The 19,653-nt window shown below is 42.8% G+C and overlaps 1 protein-coding gene across 4 annotated transcripts in view; it reads right to left on the reverse strand.

The window, feature by feature from the left end:
• ZNF462 (zinc finger protein 462) overlaps positions 1-12,808 on the reverse strand; it is a 170,876-nt gene extending 158,068 nt beyond the window's left edge. For all 4 annotated transcript variants that reach the window (XM_054986705.1, XM_054986703.1, XM_054986704.1 and 1 more), the window contains exon 1: positions 12,656-12,808. The gene's annotated coding sequence lies outside the window, so the exon portion shown is untranslated. The remainder of the gene's footprint in view (positions 1-12,655) is intronic.
• Between the last annotated feature and the right edge of the window lie 6,845 nt (positions 12,809-19,653).

Genomic DNA, 19,653 nt, shown 5'->3' on the forward strand with positions numbered 1-19,653 from the left:
TGTCTGCTTTCTGCATGTGTATCTCCTGTTTCCTTTTCCCGACATACTGATGCCTGCATCCTTTGAAAGCCAAGCCCATGGGGTGACATCAGCTGCGGCTCCTGTTTTCAGGTCCCTTCCATGCTTTCCATTAATAAATAGCCACGCATTTTTTTTTAAACATCACGTATCTTCATTTCCAAGACCATTTTGCCACTTCAGGTGTCAGGTGGCTTTATGAGATATTAGATGCTTTCGAAAAAATGTTCTGCCACAGGTCATTCCTTTCCCTTCATACTTACTACGCAGTTAATTGCGCAGCAAAGTAGTAAAGAGAACGGTAGAGGCAAAGGTATTAGCAGCTTCTCCTTTATTTTTCCAGGTATTTACATGAAAAGACCATCTTGTGACAGCTGTTATAGGAGTGTTATAGGGCCATCTTGTGACAAGTGTTATAGGAGAATTGCCAGACACAAGCTCCTGGTTCAAAGTTCCTCTCAACCAAAACCTCACCAGGTAACCTTAAGAAAGCTGCTGTCTACTGGGCTCTGCTCTTCCTAGGGGAATAAAATACCCACCTAAATTGCAACCTTGTTGTAAGGATTGCCAAGATAATGCAGATCCCATGCTCAGGGCTTTTTTCTGGGGGAAGAGGTGGTGGAACTCAGTGGTGGAAGTCAGGACCACACAATGACGTCACTTTGGGTCAGCTGGAACAAGGGGGGAGTTTTTTAAAGTTTAAATCACCCTGGGTGAAAATGGTCACATGGTCAGTGGCCCCTCTGTCTGGAGATCAGGGGGCGGGGCCACTGACCATGTGACCATTTTCAAGAGGTGCCGGAACTCCGTTTCACTGCGTTCCCGCTGGAAAAAAGCCCTGCCCATGCTTATCATTCCACAGAATATGTAAAATGGAACTGTTAAAAAGGGCATTTTACAATAGGAAATAAGATGGTTGTCTGTGAAATTTAGTTTTTATTGTTATTCCTTGTATATATTGCAATGTTTACTGCATTGCTGGCCAATTTTGTGATATCAACTCTGTTCCATTATTTGTATGAAGTACACTTTTTTTAGCACATTGTCCTCTAATTTCGTAAGACAGTTTTATTCCATATCGGTTGCATGTTTTCTGTTCTTATTGCATTGTTTTAAATGGAGCAATCCACCTTGCATCTCAGCAAGAAAGATGGACTACAGGTGAAATAATATAAACGCTGGGTTGCATTGTTACGGCTGCCTAGAAATGCCAGTGTTTGTAATGTCCTTCATATTACTTTAATCATTTTTCAGGTTTTGGGAGGCAACTCACTTACTACTTACACTAGTGTTACCAACTAACTACAAGAAGCCACCATTTACTACAGATGTGAATTTCATCAGCTGGAATTAACCACACATCAGCGTACCTTGTCAATCAGTTCTCTGATAGCTACAGTGCATTTGATCTCTCCTAACCAAAACCAACAGTGAACCTGTTAATATCCCAGCAGAAAGCAGCACCATGCCTCAGAACACGGCTAACAGTTACCACCACTTTGGGACATCAGAAGTCACCAGATCGACAATACAATGTGCATTTTAATCTTCCCCTTCTCAAATGTACATCCATGCTGTACCTTCACAACAACACCAAGCCTGTTTTTTTGGTAAACAAAAATACAGGAAAGCTTGTAGAAACAAGGTAGGTTCCTTTAGCCAATATATAGGATGAAAGTGATCTGACAAGATATAAGATTCAATGGCTGCAGCTAAAGGAGTATGGTCCTAGGGCTATATGTATGACGCTCTGAACTTCTGGAGGGAAGAGTAGGGTAAAAATGAAATAAATACATTTTGACTCTGGGATGGATCGACTTTACTTCCAAAGTCCTTTCATACACGAATTATCGAGAAGTGGCTCCCGTATGCCTAGAGTAACATTTATCGGCCTCCTTTCTCAAAAACATAAGCAAGCCAAGAGGTGAGATAACAGTTAAAAGGATTGCAGCTCACACGTCACCAGCGCTCATCACTAACTTTTGCTGGACAGGAGTTAATGGATTAAGAGTTTTATTAACTCTTATGACGACGATGAAGAAGTGATCATAAGTTCATACAAAAAATGAAGTTTATTCCCTACACAATGGCAATAATCTGTTATGTCCGACAAATGAGTTATTCTCAGTGGAATGACTTCTCTTTGCTACAGTAAAATATTCCACGGAGTTTTAAAAAGTCCTACACTTTCCAAGTTGGAGCTTTGCTTTTTAAAATTGCAGTATGGAGTCATGTGATAGCAAGGGTGGCACTGAGAACCCCTTGCATTGCAAGAGTCAGGGTTACACACACACACACACACACGCACGCACGCATGCACGCACGCACTTATGTTGCAAGATGAACATTCTAATTCTGCAATTCTTTTCAGATAACTTTTTTGTCCAGCCATCTCCAGTCCGGATAACACCGTATGTCTGGCTTCTTCTACTGGCTATTTATTTGTTTTAAGCATTTACACCCAACATAAACATTCATGGAGCACTTTCAATTTATCAACCCCAAAACATTTTCAAAAAAAGTTTTTAAGAAATCAACAAAAAGCAATACAAAAGCAGCAACCTAAGGCATAGAATTAACTGTCTAGCAACAAAGCGGTATTAAATCAACCGTAAAGCAAACCACTGGCTCTCACAATATTGGGATCTACCATAGCATTCAAAATAATCAGATGTGAGGGGGGAATGGACCTCTCCAAAACAACAAAAATCCTGGGAGACTGGTATGGCTCTAACTAAGGTGGTAGATTAGGTGCAGGTTGGTGGTTAAGTTGAGGCCGATCGGCAAGCATCCTGACCCATCCAAGGATGAAGGCCTGTTGCCAAACTAGCCCATCAAGGGGCTAGTGAGCTTGGAAGGGTGCTGAGCACCATCAACGAATACCTTAGTTGCTGGAACAGCATGTTAGGAGAGAAATATGCACTTCTTGGCACTGTTTTATGTCCATGCTAGGATAAACCAGGCTGTCAGTGAGTTTGAAGCCAGGATAGATCATCCCCTCAAACAAAAACAAAAAAAGACCTGGAAGAACAGCAATATTTTCACCTAATGCCTAACACACAACAAAGCTGACATCAGGCAATGTGTCTGTGACGAGAGTGTTCCAGAAGTAAGACACCACGATGCATTGTACCCCACTTAATTTCTGATGGCCACAGCAGACGATACAACACAGACTGCTACAGGAGAAGGCAGACTTTAGATGCCCTGATCCTAGACTACCTACCTGGAGATTATAAGTAATCACACGAGCACTTTGAATTGTGCACAGAAGCAAGCAGGAAGCCAGTACTGACTTTTTAGAACTGGCATGTTACATTCCCAATTAATTCAGATTAATTGGTGGCAGAAAGTACCATCAAGTCATAGGTCATATATGATGACCCCTGCTGGGGCTTTCAAGGCAAGAGACTATTCGAGGTGGTTGGCCATTGCCTGCCTCTGCAACCCTCGTCTTCTTTGGAGCTCTCCCATCCAGTTACTAACCAAGGTTGACCCTGCTTAGCTTCTGAGATCTGACAAGATCAGGCTTGCCTGGGCTATCCAGATCAGCGTTCACACTAATTAGTCATCTTTTTTTTTTTGCATTCCACACCAGTTGAAGCTGTCAAACCATCTTCACACTGCATTGCAGTAGAATGTAATTAGGGTATGGATTACCATGGTTAGATCATGAAGCTATGAAACTGCCTTATGGTGAATCAGGCCATTGATTTATCAAGGTCAGTATTATTTACTCTCACTAGCAGCTGCTCTCTAGGATCTCTTTCACATCTCTAACTATCTGATCCTCTTAACTGGAGATGCCAGGGGTTGAACCTGGGACCATCTACAGGCAGAGCAGATTTTCTGCCACTGAGCCACAGCCCCTTCCCATCATGGCTTTCAAAGACAGGCACAGATATTGCACCAACCAAAGTTGACTAAAGACACTGTACACCAGTGCACATCTATCCATAGACACATACTAACTCCTCCAGAACAGTCCTGGACAAGCAAACGCCATGCTTTCCTGATTGGCAAACGCTGAGCAAGAGCTCTTGGGTCTTATCTGGATTGAATTTCAGTTTATCAGTCATTTTCCAACACTGGTACAGGACAGCTACTTACTTAAGACGCAAAGGAGAGGCAGTTGGGCAACAACATCATACGGATGACAATTTCGTCCAGATGACCTATCACAGCAGTTTCACACATATGTTAAATAGCATAGGAGGCAAGATGGAACCTCACAAGATCTCACAGGTCAAGGATCATGACGCCAAACAGCCATTCCCTAGAACCATGCTCTGGTATCAATGAACCACTGGCTGAAGTAAGGAACCACAAAGGAACAGCATACCCATCAAAAGCCAATCCACCCCGCATATTTATTCATTCCCTTTTCACTGAGAATCAAGGCAGATTACACAGTGTAAATCAGTACAGTCAATTTCAAAGACATTTCAATACACATGCAATAGGCAATATACATGCAAATTTGCAAAGATTTAAAAACCAGCAGACATCCAATACAGAGTTGAAGAAATGCTCAAAGAGAGCCTACATAATTCTAAGATTTACATTTTAACAAGGTTGCATCTACCCAGTAGGATCTTACTTACAGCAATAGTAGTAATGTCTACAGTCACTCCCTGTCTCTTTACTGATGCATCTCTTTGAGACAGCTTCCTTATATTACAGCCCTCTTATTGAAATAAAAAAAACCACACTTGAATAATTCAGTTTTGCATAGTTTGTGGAAAGCCAGGAGTGTAGGCGCTTTCCTAACCTCTTCAGTTCGGCCATTCCATAAAGTGGGGGCCACCACAGAGCATGCGCGTGTACAGGCAGCTGTTGATTTTGCCCATGTCCAAGGAGACACCTGGAGGAAGACCTCAAAAGTCACTGAAAATTTCAGCTAAGCCAACAGGGTTGCAATCTTTGCCTGTTCCTCTTTGAGCAAACATCAGGGCAATTAAAGCAGTTTTGAATTCCTAAACCTGGCTGGAAACCAAATTAAAGTGAACAATGTGCTCTCACTGCAGGCATCTCTAAACACAAAGACAGGATTCAACAGGAAGCATGAAGCAAAGGTTTTCATCAAGATGCCTCAACTGAAAAAAAAAATGCCTCAACCCCAAAGTGTCTAAGAATCAGGACTGCCACAGAGTCCACTGCATTTCTTGCGGCAACGAATGCCCTCCACGCAATCAGGTATGGTTCTAGAATCTTCTAAAAGATGGCCACTTTGTAAATAGCAGTTTTCTCTGTTACACCTCATAAATTAATGAGTTAAATACCTGTCTATTGTTTGACAATATTCGACCAGTTGACAAGTTTACCAGTTAATAATTATGGCACAAAGAGTCCTCTGAAAAATATACAATCTATGTAGGCCCAAGAGTCTTGGGCTCATCTCTTCTATGTTCAGCTTAAAACCTTTTGGGCGATAGTTGCGTTTTTTAAAGTTGTCATAAGTTACGGCACTGTTCTCCTATTTCCTAATTTCTAGCTCTCTTGGAAACAAAACCAAACAGAAGAATGCTTTGGATATGACACAATAGATGAAATCAAGAATTTATTCAGATACATCTCTGAAATTCTGTTCCCTTCATCCAAAGAGATAGTTGAACTTAGGATAATTATCTTCTGTCTGCCTTCCCCCTCCTCTTTCTTCTCTCAGCACTGGCATACAAACCATGCTATTTTAACTTCTTTCCTGTTCTCCCAGTTCTTCTGGAACATTTTATTTTCAACCGTCAACTCATCTGGAATGGTGCCACAGTGAAGTTCAACCATTTACAATGTTAACTGTCTCTCTCCCAACAGCCATTATCACCTATCATGTAATAATTCATGATCATTTGTCAAAAGTCATTTTAAAAGACAAATCAAAGTAGTCTTATCTCTAACTTTGCTCTAATATCTACCCATGAACGCAAGCTTGGTTCATGGATACCAGGGACAAACAGAAGTGCTTAGCGTTTATTAAGACTCTTGCTAAAATTTAAAGAGAAGGATTATGGGATTTTTACATGAAGATTCCTGAACTGCAATGACACCGTTAGTTTTCATTAGCACAGAAATACAAGACTGTGAAAGAGTAAAAGACATCACACAGATCAAAAGATGCAACTGAAGGTGCAACTTAAACACAAAAATTGCCTCGTTGCATCAGCACATAGCGCATGTCAGTTGATACAGTTAATAGACATTCACAGACCTATACGTCATGATCTTAAGCACAGTTACATGCTCCTAAACCCATTTATTTCAATGGACTTAGAAGGATGTAACTTCTTCAGTTCCCTAAGTTCCACCATATCTGCGTACCTCCAGCAGTCGTTTGGATAATAAACCCCATGAAGTTTTTTTCTACATGCCGCGCACAATTTTCTTTGCCCTGTACTTAACGGCCATAGCTAAAGCAACGCTTCCGTGAACTTGTCTAATCCTAAACTAGTAACTATTGTATGAGGCAATTTATTCCATAATTATAAATTACGTGAAGACACAGACTTTTTCATTTTGTTCCTCCGAAAGATTCTCTAACTGTATCCCGCAAGAGGGGCCTTGAAAAATTAAGCCACTCTACATTCACCACTTTATACCATCGAGGCAGAGAGGCCCCTCTTTTTTCTCTCTGGCAACAGGCGAACAGTGACGTCATCATAAGGAAGAGATTTAAAATATGCAAGAGTAAACAGCAACCAGGATTCTCTGGTGCAGTCTGTGTTCCAGTTGACAGGTTCAAGGGAATCCTGGAAGCATTACTGTTGTGCAGAAGGCAGTTCCCTGCCAAGCCCCAGCTGACTGGGGAAAGGGGTGGGACTCTGGAATGTGACGTTTAATGTCCTGTTCCAAAATCACAAGAACTGCCCATTATTTTGACGGACCAAGGATGTGCGTGGTTTTTTTTGGTATAATGATCCATTCCTTGTAATGCATAGCAGGGTTAGAATGCAACTGTAAATCCACTCTCCAGCATTTCCATGTGTTGCTTCAGAAAAATTCAAGCACATTTCAAATGGCTTGTTGTTTACTTGAGAGTGGGGCTGAAAAGTACATTATGCGGCATCTGTGACTTCAAGCCTCTAGAACTTAACTGTTACTCAGTGTTTTTTTTTTAAACCAACTGATGTTCCTGTTATGAAAAGTTGGGGAAACACTCATTTCCCTGTTATCTTCTGCCCATCAATATACCTTATCTGCGTCACCACTTTTCTCACAGAAATCACCACCATAAGCATTTAAAAGCATCTAGTAGAATTCTTTATTAACCTTTGTTATCTAAGGGCCAAGCTACACATGACGAATGACACTTGAACAGCAAGTGTATTTCTCCCTGTTCACTTGCCCTCCACTCAATCCACTTGCCGTTCAAGTGTCATTCGTCATGTGTAGCTTGGCCCTGAGTTGTGACCTAAACATACAAGCATAAAAGATGGCCAGATCTGGAGAGAAACTCTGTCTTCTTTCCAGTAAAACAATTTGGGGGAATAGTTTCATAAGGCTTTCAGTGAAATCTAAACAGAGTTGACACCCTTCTAAGCCCACTGACTTCAGGCGTCAGCGTTTAGGACTGCATCAATAGTCAAAAAGGGTCAGTGGAGCATATCCACGCAATCCTTCCGCAAAACATGATACAATGTGCCTCTAAGTTTTTTCACCCCCAGATTTGTCAGTAGGAAACAAGGATTCTCATTTCTTGAAATTGTTTTTTTGCAACATTTTAATACCTGATGAACTCTTCGTTACAATGCAGCTGGCTGTAGATAGACCTTTCTGTCCACTTCCTCCAAGCCCAAACAATTAGCATTAACCAATGTGTGTTTCACAGCACTTCATCCACAGATTTCATTCTTGGGGAGTTCTTTTTCCCCCTTCACAGTTGTGACTATAGCAGACTTAGGTACTTTAGTTTAATTTGGAAAAGTAGGTGCAACATGCAGAGAAAGCTGTTCTAGAATATTAGAACTATTTTAAAAACGTACTACAATCCCAACTATGTTCTTCTGAAAATAATCCATAGAAATATTACAGGAGCTGCTCTCAGCTTAATTGCTCTCTCCTCTTTCTTTCAGATAAGAATACATATTTTGGAAACAATCTTTATTTTTCTGAATACCTCAAAATTCAGGCATGTATAAGGGTTCAGCAGCACCTCCTTTCTGGCCATCTAGTCCTCAGTGTTCCAAAGTATCACATCTGCCAGAACTCCAATAATCTTTGTGAAATGCTTCCCCCCACCACTACCTATCACCATGAAATTCCGCCTGATCATTTAATGTCTACTAAATACATCTTGTCTTTTTACATCATAAACACACACAATAATACAATTTTAACTTTCCTATGGTTGTAAAGAAAGTACTAATCAGATTCTGGGGTAAAACAGAACCTAATGTAGTTTTTTTTTTTAAAAAATGTACTTGATAATTATTCAAATTTATTGCAGAAAACATGACACTTGATTAAGAATTATTGCTTCTTGAAAAGGGGGTACAGCTATTCAGAAATAGTACGTAGGGTCTGGGACAGTAAGTCCAATGGGGTCTAATTCTTCAATTCATAAATCTCCTGAGGGCATGGATTTAAAAAAAAATACAGTATGGATAATGCTTCCTTATCTCAACTGCTGCCTCAGCATAAATCGCTATTCTATGGTCAAACGATTGTTTTCACCAGGTTCAAGGTTTAGACCCTGGCTTGCAGCATTCAATTTCCCAATTCGCTTTAACTGGGTGCTAATTGACCCTAATGTTGTTTTAATGAATCCATCAAATTAGAGGGGGCAACATTTGTGGGTGGGGTGTTGAAATGCTACAGAACAGACTCTTTATTGTAGGAGCATACATGGCATATGAAATGGAATAAATTATCGGACATAGGGAACTGTATTTTTATTTTCTGTCTGAATGTAAAATTGATGGTCTCCTCAGAAAAAAAATGAGAAAGCCTTTTTTTAAAAAAAAAATCCCTTATCTATGCACACTCTTAGTGGATATTGCTGTTATTGGATGAGAAAACTAAACCTTCACAAAAGTGGTGTTTTCTCACGTCTTTAATTTTCTGTCACATGTCACTATGGACCATTTATGCACAGAATAGTCATTTTTCATTGAACAGCACAACATATCTGCTTTCCAGTCACATTCTTTTCCTGGATTTCATGGTTCTCTGGAGAAATCCATTATAAGCCATTATTAGAAAAATAAGGTACAACAAAGTAACTGCTATTTACACTGGTCAAAGCAGTAGCTGAATTGCTACTATATTAAGAGTTTATTAGTAACTTTCCTGAAAACCAACAACTTCAAATGATGCCATGGTAGTGTGAAACACCCATATGACCTTCTCAAATTCCATGAAGGCAATTCATACATTCACCTCTAAAATGTAGACTGATATATTCATATGCATCAAATCATCCTTAAGTTTCTAACTTTTCTAAACAAGGAGGATCACAATAATTTTCACTTACTGTATACAAAGTGAACTGCTCAGTTCCTACTAGATCTTAATCAAGCAGTTTTATTAGCAAGAAATATTTTGGCCTTGTAGGTCCAACAGTGCTAGCCTTTAAAATGATATCTTCCTTATGAAAATGAGTTTTCGTCTTTATCTTAAAATCAGAAACTATCCATTATTTCCTGTTTTGTTTTTTTAAAAAAGATTAAACCTTATTCCTATTGCTTCAAAGTTTGAAAACTTCTTGCATACAATAACAGTAGTAGTGGTTTTACTCAGCATACTTATTCAATCAAATAAATAAAGAGTTGTCAGGATCAAGGATCGAGCCAGTCCAAAGTCCAGCTTATCACGATATCATTCAAGACTAGACATGGAATGTTTTCCACTGCTGTAACAGCTTCATTGTTCACTTACTTATATAAGCATATTTCTCAGCAGTCTGAGAAAGAAATATTCAACTATAATCAAAAGTTGTGCCATAAACTTAAACATATATCTATCAAAATCAAGAGGTTTTTAAATGATTTTTTACAAATAGAAATTTTCAGAAATTCAGACAGAGTTGTACTACCATCTCATGACTTCTGGTTAAATTTATGATATATTCCAGATCGGCCTTTCCACTGTTTACTGCTTATCAAAAAAGCTCAAAATTCTCTAAAAGGTTGGCTATTCTGCCTTGTTATTTCATGCCTCTCTTTACCAATAACTCAAAAGAGGATTTAATTAAATTCTTTCAAAAATGCTTATATTTCTGGAGATAATCACTTATATAACTGGGAAGCTCGTGGTGATTGGTGTGCTTGCTGTATAGATGTATTTTTCATTAACTCTGGATGACCCTAAAGTATACCAAATTAAAGTACCGAAACAAAAGTGAAAGAAAGGAGGGGAGGAACCATGCTTCTCTTGAAATATTTCTGAAATCCTGGGTTTTCATAATTACATTTGAAATCAGAATCCATGCTCTAAACAGAAACTCCCATTGATTTCAAAGGGAGAGAATTACATGGATGGATCATACTGGATATTTTCATAGAACTCCACCATATGGATTTATGGACACCAAAATCACAAAGTGTTAAGTACATTTTTAAAAAACAGAAGAATAATCTGTTAATGAATTACATTCTTTGAGGTATCTCAGAGGAACCTCAAAATGACCTGAATATATTTTAGAAACAAAATATTAGAAGCAGACATGCAAGCCTCGGATTATTTGTCTAAATTGCAAAAGTGTCCAAAAGGGACCAGGCTATTGTGCTTCATCAATGGGATCATCTACTACAAGGCCATCAACATTTTTTTTTGCTTCATCAATATTGATTTAATGTCATTCTGCAGAAGAACATCATCAGCCTTATTAGATGGACTCAACTATTCCTTTTAGAAAAATGAAGACACATCTTCGGTCTCCTGAATCAGCCTCTTGTATACCATGAAGTCCAACCCCAAAAGTTAAATCAAAGAAGGTTGCCTTCAAAATGAAACTATAAAAGATGAGGGGGGTGATGTCCTTTTAGAACACAGGTCTGCCCCTGTTTGTGTCTGGAGAATCTATGAAAAGAATCTATGAAACTTCCTCAAATCCTCCATTTCCTGGAGTCAGAAAGAGAAGAGACACCAGAAAAAAAAATTGTTCACTGTGGGGAAAAAAATTGTCAAGCCAGGCTTCGCCAACAAAGCTTCAGGAAAAAAAAATGGAGAAACATCCATAATTGCATGAGCACTTCCCATCTCAGCTTTGTCTAGTGGAAAAGCCTGCCCTTGCTCTCCCTCTCCTCCATTTTCTGGTGGAGCTAGAGAACATGACATGGCTTACCTGACTCAGATCATAGCCCTCTGTCCAACTACTCACTTCCTCTTAGACGGGCAAGTGGCTTCATGAGACAAGCACACAAAAGCCGACCCAAGCAGAAGCAACCCCATCCCTTGACCCAGTTGTCTACCCCTCCTAGAAGGCCCTTCCCAAAAAACCAAGAAAACTTTCTCTGGGGCTACAAAGAGAGGGCTGAGAATCAGCCTGGGTGTACCACAGAAGGATCTCTAAAAGATCTTCAGCCAGGATCTTCGCCTTCCTAGCCACCCCCTTTTCCCCTCCTCCTCTGGGCACAGCACAAACTACAAAGCTAAGAAAGAGGGTTTACTCCAAGAGGACAAAAAAGAGAGAGAGAGAGAGGAGAAAGCCCAGAGGCTGTGTGAGGGAGCGAGGAAGAGAGAAGTAGCTTTGTGTTTTGGAGTCTGGAATGGAACCAAAGCAGACAGCTTGCAAATGGAGGACAAGGAGATAAAGAAAGAAGCGGGGAGGGGGGGGAGATGGGGGGGCCCTCAGCTGCTTCTCCTTCCCTGGAAAGCCATAGGCGCCCGGGGAAGTGAACCAGAAGAAGTGAGGCTCTGTCTTTCACCCTCCCTTTCGCCTTTCTTCCCTTCCCTCAGCGCCTCTCAAAGGAGAGCGAGCAGGACTGTGTGTAATGGCTTCTCTCCAGCTCCACCGCTGTCCTCTTCCCAAGCCAACCCCCCTGCCAGCCGCCACAGCCAAAGGGGAGACCCCCCGACCAGCCCAACTTCGCCAAAGGCGGGAGAGCTCGTGTGTGTGCGTCTCCGTGTGGGGTGGGAGGTCCCCTATACCTGCCTGAGAGAACCGGCCAGATTTGCAAGGCGAGAAAAGAGGAAGAGGAAAGAGAGAGAGAGAGAGAGAGAAACAGAAAGCAAAGAAAAGAAAGAGGTCACCCCAGCTCAGAGCCTCGGAGCTCCCTTTTTCCCTCCTCTCCGCCTCAGCGCCACTCACTTCCCCACCGCCGAAGCCCCCCCGGACAGCCCCCCGCACACTTCGCACTCGGGCTCCTCTCACACCCTCCACCTTAATGCAACCGCCACCAAAAATTAATTAAGCGCCTTCCTCCTCCCACCAGCGGCCACCAGCACCACCACCTCCTTCTCCTCCCGTTGCAAGACACCGAGACTTCTCTCTAAACAAAACCACCGTTTCCACCGCCGCCGCCGCCGCCACCTCAGTGCCCCCCCCCCCGCCCGCCTTCCTCTTCTCTCCCCGGCTCGGCGGAATGAATGGAAGGGCCGGGAGCGAGGGCGAGGGACCCAGGTGGCGTGGGACGAGCGCGAGAAGACCCTTCTCGTCCCCCCCCCCCCGGGGCGAGGGGGCTTTGAAATGGCCAGAACTTACAGCGAGGTCTGGGGCGCGGGCGCCGGGCTCCTTCCACTCCTCTTGCTTCCTCTGCCCTTTGGCTCTTCTCCTTCTTGAAATTGTTATGGAAGTTGGGCTTTCCTCCTTCTCCTGAGTCTCATGTGCTCCATGCCAGGTCTCAGCAATGGAGGATCGCCATCTTTTTCCCTGCTTTCCCCCCCCCTCTCCCCCCTCTCTCTCTCTCCTTCGCTGGCTTGGTGCAGCTGCAGATGACCTGAGATATCCGTCTCTCTCTCTCTCTCTCACTCAACCCTCTGTGTGTCTCTCTCTGAATAATGAGCAACCAGAGGGAGCGAGAGAGAGAGAGAGAAAGAAAGAAAGAAGACAATCTCCTTGCCTACCACACAAAACGCAACAGCACCAGGGGGTGCAAGAAGGCTTTCTAACAACAACAACAACCAGGGCTGGGGGGTGGGAGAAAAGGGGGTAAGGCTGGAGAAGGGGGAAAGGAGAAGGGGGAAAGGGGGTTGGAGATGGGAGAGGAGGAGATGAGGATGGAGAAGGAGGTGGTGGAGATGAGGGAAAGGTGGCTTGCAAACTTGGGTCTTCTTGGATGTGTGTGTAGATGTATGGGGGTGGGGGGGGGGCTCCCAGGCTTACTGAGGTGGGAGTGAAGCCAAGGCGCCCTGAAGAGCTTTCCTCACTTTCCCCAGCGGTTGGCTCCGACCTCCAGCCCTCGACAGCCTGGGAGATGCTGAGGGAAGCCCCCTCGCCTGCAGCTCTCCCTCGGCAGGGTCATCCCAGTCTTTTCCACCAGCCATGGCCAAGGGAGCAATGCAAAGCAATGCCAGCCGGGGGTTCCTGCCTGCAGATGCCTTCTTCTGGTCTCCCCAAAGCAGATCCTTGAGATGCGTCCATCTAAGGAGAAGCTGAATCTCTCCCCCCCCCCCAAACAGGGTGAAAAGAAAGGAACTGGAGGTTGGAAAGTGGGGGGGGGGGGTTGAAAGAACACCCAGATCTACCACGTGGTTGATTTTAATCCCCCCTCCTCTTTTTACTTGCATTTGATGGATTGGGGGGGGGGAGAAGGAGAGGGACTCGAATTGTCCATTTCTAGCACGTATTTTGAAGTCTTCTGCCGGAAATAAAGACTCTTTGTCATTTGATTTCTTTCTCCTCAAGCACACACACAAAGGAAAGAGAGTTTGCAGCGCTGAGGAGCAAACCCTTCTACTGTTTTAGGAGCTTTGGACAATGTTTTGACCACAGCAATGTTCTTTAGAAAAAAAATTAAAAAAAAACTTTGGTGTCATTCTCTCCTTTCCTCCCTCCCATAGTTGACTGGACTTCTGTCCTGCATATGGAAAGTATGGCAATCAAAATTCCCTGAGGATAAGGTGTCATCACCTTGAAGGCAAGCAGAAAAGCTGAGATGAAGCTTCTGAACCCCAGAATCTTTATTGTTGTGTCATTTCCCCAAGAAATCATGGTGAATCTTCTTCAACAGCAATGTTGGGGGGGGGGGTGTATGTGCTTTCTTTCAACTCCTCCTTCCATGCCAGATTTAATACCTTCCAGACTTTAATCTGGTACTGAAGGGGAGATGAAGTTAGCATTGAAAAATCAATATACACTGTAGTGAAGGGGAAAGCAATTTGAATTGGGAGACGTGATGCTATTGAAGGCAGTTTCTTTAGTCTTCAAACTGTAGTCTATCTGGATGGGAGAGGGAAAGGAACATTAAAGATGCTCTTGATCAGCAATAGAAGGGAGATCCCCTCCGTGGAATGAAATTGCTGAGATCATATTTAAAAATTAAGATTTTTATGATGGAAGCTGAGTCACTTCCAGCTTTGAAACTTAGTTTAAGTCCCAAGGAGACCAAGGAAAAAATGCAAAACTGAGAAGATGACAATATTGATCAAGTAATGAGACAGCAAGTCTGCCAGCAGTTCTTCATAGTGACCCAAATGCTGGTCTCCATTCATAAAAGGGTTTTAATAATAATGGGTATAACCCAGTTCTTTTAAAAATCAACGGAACACATGCCATCGCCTTGAAAGACAGTAATGACCAACAGTAAGATGGCCTTATTCTATTTAGATTCTGAACAATAATAATATATATTTTTCAGACCAGTTGTTGATTGAGTTGAAATAAATATCTCAGATTACTGAAATTTGGGGGGGGGCGGGGATTTACTGAAAGCGATCCAGCCGAAGGGAGGCACTGTGTCATTCACAGAAATCCAAAAGGAACTGGCTGAGCCGTGGATCTGTGGTAGAGTATCTCCCTTGCATGAAGAAGGTCCCACGTTCAATTCCGCGTATCTCCAGGCAAAAGGATCGAGGAGCGGATCGTGTGGAAGTTCTCTACCTGAGACCTTGGAGAGCTTCTGCCAGTCAAAGTAGACCATACCGAATCTTACTGAGTCAGTAGCAGACAACTTCTTAGGTTAAGTGGGACATATTCTCAAACCTCTTCCATTACAATCAAATTGAATGGGATTTAAAGGTGTTTATCTCCATTTGGGTCGTGCCTTCTTATATCAGGATGCCTTAAGAATTGTAAGGGCCTTCAAAAACACGTTATTGTATAGCCCGAGGTAGCGTGATATTATATAATAACTATAACAAAAAATAATTATATTCTCTTGATAGTACATGAGTGAAAAAAATAGGATTTCCTACAGAGGAGAGGGAAGAAGGTTTCGTTTTTCTCGGCAGAAGTAACACTGCTATAGAAAATCAGTTTGGGGGAAAAAACTCTGAAATTTATACAGGCTTCCATGGTTTCATGCAGACAAGTGGACACCTCCTAAGATGCTGATAAAAGAACATTAGGGAAGGGAGGGGACTGTCTTTGCTGCTGCCAGGACGTGCATGTATTCTGGCAGCAATTTTCTATAAATCATCCCTTCTTGTGAAAGGAACGCCAAGACTTTACAAAAAGTCTTTGACGTACCTTCAGCACTCGAGCAGATAATGTGCCTCTTTGTCTTTTAATAATGAATCCTGACTTTTCCTGTCAGCCCATAGTCCTGGAAAAATAAGAGCTGCAGAAGCAGAAGGAAGCTTGGAACATCATGTCTGTCCTGAGGAGCTGGAGCCGCATCAGCCCTGCGATCTTGGGAAAGGAGGGGAGAAAAGCAAAACAAAGCAAAACCCAGCCTTCCCGGAGATGATTTCTAGGCGAACCTCATTTCCATCGGAATGCCAACGAGCATTTGGTCTTCCTGGCAGTCCAGAGCTTGCATAATTACGTACAGATTGTCCTAGGTAGCACAATCATAAATGTCCAACCGTTGTGGTGGTTGTCCCTAAGAATGACACATTGCTGAAGGGCAATCCTTTCTTTCAAGCCACCCGTTCTTCTATCCAGAGCATCATAAGCTCCATTCAACAGAAGGGATTCCTCTTAATTCCCCGTGCTCCACAGCGCTTGTTCCACAGAACTCCACAATTGGCGACAGCATGGTATAGCATGTTTTATTCAGGAAAAGCTGGCTTGTTGATGACCTTACTGCTCTTCACAACCATGATAAATAGCTAGATACTGAGCTCTTTTAAGGACCTGTTTCACATCTTCCAAAATCATTCCACAGATCAATTTCATATAAGAATGAAAGCTGTAAATGGGTCTAGATCAAGATTATAAGCAGCCTACAGAGCAAGCCTAAGCAGGTAAATTCAGAATCCTGCTCAAGTTATTCCCAGGAAAGCATTTTTATGGTCGAACTGCTAATTACTCATGGTAAGAAGAACTTCCAGGCAACCAGGCAAGGAAGTTTTCACCAGCTGGAGGAGAACCGGTTTGCTTGTATTCCTTTTAGTCCACCACAGATTTCTCAAACTTCTCGTAAGCAGTCAGAGAAGTACAAAGTGTTCACTTGTGATCTTCTTAACTACATCGGGTCTAGACAGAGAGGCATTTTTTTTAACCTCCCTGTCTCCTAAACAGTAGAGCTCAAAATCACCCAATGAAGTCGATCTACTCTATGTTCTGGATGGACAAAAGAAGGAATTTCTTCATACTATTTCTAATTAACTTCTGAAGTCCGGTGCAACAAAATGTGATGACAGATGCTCACTTAAATGGCTTTTTAAAAGGATTAGATGAAGCTTGTCAAACATAAGGGCCTCCGATGTTGTCTGTGTCACCCCCTACCACACCACACCCAAATTACTGAGCTGCCTATGGAGCTGGGAAGCAGAGCAGGTGCTTTTCTTTGGACAAAGAGGCTGACTCGACAGTTCAGGTATTGCTGAGCGTCAGCCTCTCCCACCATTCCCTTTAAATTAGCAGCACGAGTGTCTATGAGTATAGAGACAATAACACAGCCGAGTCCAGTGCCTTGGAACAAAATATAGAACTGGTCATTTTTACAAATGGCATGTTAGAAGAGAAATTAAATGGTGGGGAGCTGCAGGGACTTCAGGGGAAGAAACACTGGTATTTATTTATTTTTATCTTGCTGTTCTCCTCACTTGGGACTCAAAGCAGCTTAGAAGATTGTCCTTCCCTCCTCCATTTTCTCACAACAACAATCCTGTGAGGTAGGTCAGGCTGAGAGTTGTGATGGGCCTAAGGTTGCCCAGATGTCTTCCATGGTAGAAGTGAGGCTTCAGACCCAGGTTTCCCAGGATCCTAGTCCAATACTTTAGCTATTACACCACACTGGCTCACTGGGGAATAAGTGAGGAAGGGTAACATGGTTTCCACTTGAAGCCAGGTGGGTGACCTTGGGTCAGTTGCAGCTTTCTCAGAGCTCTCTCAGCCCCACCAACCTTACAGGGTGATTGTTGTAGGGATAATAATGACATACTTTGTAAACCACTCTGAGTGGGTGTTAAGTCATCCTGAAGGGCAGTATATAAATTGAATGTTGTTGTTGTTGATGTTGTTGTTGTTGTTGTTATCAGGGCTTTTTTTCTGGGAAAGAGGTGGTGGAACTCAGTGGTGGAACTCAAGACCACACAATGTCGTCACTTCGGGTCAGCTGGAACAAGGGGGGAGTTTTTTAAAGTTTAAATTGCCCTCGGTGAAAATGGTCACATGGCCGGTGGCCTGTGCCCCCTGATCTCCAGACAGGGGAGAGTATAGATTGCCCTCTGCACTGCTCCAGTGGTGCAGAGGGCAATCTAAACTCCCCTCTGTCTGGAGATCAGGGGGTGGGGCCATCAGCCATGTGACCATTTTCAAGAGATGCCGGAACTCCCTTCCACTGTGTTCCCGCTGAAAAAAAGCCCTGATGATGATGATGATGATGATGATGATGATGGTGATGATGGGTACTTTTAGAAATTAGCTACTGGTTCTACCACTGGTTTCTCTACCCTGCACCAATCAAGAGGCAATTTTAGATTGATTTTTTTAATTGTGGTCCGAGTGGAGTGTTTGCCCTCCTTCTTGATTAGGCAGATTCATGAAGGACAGGTCTGCTATGAACCTTGTAAATTGAGTGTATTGTACAGAGGCAACATTCCTCGGAGTCAATGGTTCCTCCGCTTTATGTTCACGGGCCTGCTAATGTTTTTCTCTGTTGCCCACTTCCTTCTTTGCCGAAAGAAAGGGTCTGGCTGTCCTCTAGCAGGAGATGTTTCAGAAGGAAACACCCATTCAGCAACAGATGCCACCATGTTAACAAGATACTTGGGTTGGAACCTTCATAACGTTTTGTGATTGGCTCCAACCCCTACAGCAGCCATTTTGTGGTGCCTGCCACACCTGCTTTCAAAATTCCAGAAGTGTGTACCAGCTCAGCAAGGCTGGGCCACCTGCTGTGAATACCTCATCGCCCTAAACCTATTCAATCCTGTGTAAAATCAGGAAAGCAGGAAAACCTTAAAAACCATAGCAACCCCCAGAATACAGCAAAGAGCACGACCAAGAGCAAAACCATTAGCTGCCCCTACTATCACCAAATAGCCTCCCAGAATACAGCCATCTTCACCATTCTCCAGAAGGGCAACAATGAGGGGGTTGGGACAGGGAGTTCCAATGTTAGGGTCCAATGCCTGAGAAGTTCCTCAACTAGTGCTCACTAACATAATTCACTAATAGTATGCACGGGGATCACTGCCGAACCACTGCCGGATGATCCTGTGTGATCACCTATAACAACAACAACATTAATAACATTCAATTTATATACCGTCCCTCAGGACAACTTTACATCCACTCAAAGTGGTTTACAAAGTGTTATTATTATCCTCAAGACAATCACTCTGTGAGGTGGGTGGGGCTGAAAGAGCTCTGAGAGAGCTGTGACCAGCCCAAGGTCACCCACCTGGCTCTCCAGATTAGAGTCCTGCCTCTCTTAACCACTACACCGAATTGACTTTCTGCGTGCAAGTACACCTTAATTCCCACATGTTAATTTAAAAAAAAATTTTTTTTTTACAGATGGACATATGAGAGGTTAGATGGACAGTTTTATGATTTCCAGTCTACGTACCATCAATGCTATCAAGGTGGTTGCAAAGACCATTAACATTAAAAACACACAATACCAGTAAAATAACATTAAAATAGGCAATAAAAAGAGCTATTGTTATGAGAAAGTCTAAAACATTTTAAAACGATTAAGTGATTGTCAGGTCTATGCTTCCTACACGAGTAAAGTGGAGACTCCGAGGAGCATGACTATCAAAATGAGGAGTTCCCAGGCCCTTAGAGGGAAACTACACGAGACGTCCAGGCACGTATTGGATCCCACAAGGTCCCTGGGCATCATAATCCCACAAAGAACAGCTGCCCAACGCGACTATCTGCCAGGGGAAGAATTATGGGAGGGACACATTTTCTTTATATAACAACAACAACATTTGCCCACTCAGAGCGTTTTACAAAGTATGTCATTATTATCCCCACAACAATAATCACCCAGTGAGGTGAGTGGGGCTGAGAGAGCTCCTAGAAGCTGTGACTGACCCAAGGTCACCCAGCTGGCTTCAAGCAGAGGAATTAGGACTCAAACCCAGTTCTCCAGATCAGAGTCCCAAGTTCTTAACCACTACACCAAACTGGAAATATTG

Source organism: Eublepharis macularius, chromosome 8 (genome assembly GCF_028583425.1).
Source record: "Eublepharis macularius isolate TG4126 chromosome 8, MPM_Emac_v1.0, whole genome shotgun sequence".
Lineage (NCBI taxonomy): Eukaryota > Metazoa > Chordata > Lepidosauria > Squamata > Eublepharidae > Eublepharis > Eublepharis macularius.